Source organism: Larimichthys crocea, unplaced genomic scaffold, assembly GCF_000972845.2.
Source record: "Larimichthys crocea isolate SSNF unplaced genomic scaffold, L_crocea_2.0 scaffold80029, whole genome shotgun sequence".
Lineage (NCBI taxonomy): Eukaryota > Metazoa > Chordata > Actinopteri > Sciaenidae > Larimichthys > Larimichthys crocea.
In genome coordinates, this window is record NW_020860558.1 from 1,722 (window position 1) to 2,561 (window position 840).

Here is an 840-nt window from a genome sequence, read left to right on the forward strand (position 1 = left end):
TGTGTTTTTGTTGTTTGTTTGGGTGTTCAGGTGTCGATCTGTCTTTGTCCAATCAGTGTCTATCATCGATGAACGTGGGTAACCTACCGGATTTCTGAGAGGTCGGGATTAGGAGAAAACGGAGAGAAAAAGACAAGAGAGAGTGACAGAGAGAGTTTAGTGGTTCATAAGTTTATAAAATATTGTTACGTTACTTTACTCTTTAATGAAAAAGACGAGGGTTTATGAGAGTCTGGACTCTGCTGAGAAGAAAAGACAAGTTTTGGTGTGAGTGCTGAAAAAGTGCAAAACTGAAACCTGTGTGGACTGTTAGTCAGGAGGAGGAGGAGGAGGATGGAGCATGTGCCTGTGAGGAGAAATGCACCGATCCACATTTTGTCACTTCTGATCCGATCCCGATACCTGAATTTGGATATCTGTCGATACCGATACTATTCCGATACCAGAGCTCTGTTTGCTTTAATATTATTATTATCATTATTCTTGATTTTATATGAGGCTGTAATAAATTCCTCTCTACAAGTATATGTACGTATGCATGTACGTCCCAAAAGGCAACTTGAGGTAAGTATGAGGTCAGAAAACAGGAAAAATCCCATCCTGAAAACAAATATGCAACTGTAAGGGTTTCAAATTGATTGTCAATATTTATTAAATTCCAAGACAGGGTTAAACTACAACCTCCAAAAAAAACTAAAAATACATGTCATATAAACTACACAGCAAACACAGCACAGCACACAAATCACTACTATGCAGCAACACAGTTTAAAATATTATAAATAAATATTTCCACACAGCGGACATGTTCTGTGCTATGCGAACCCGCTAGCTGCTTGG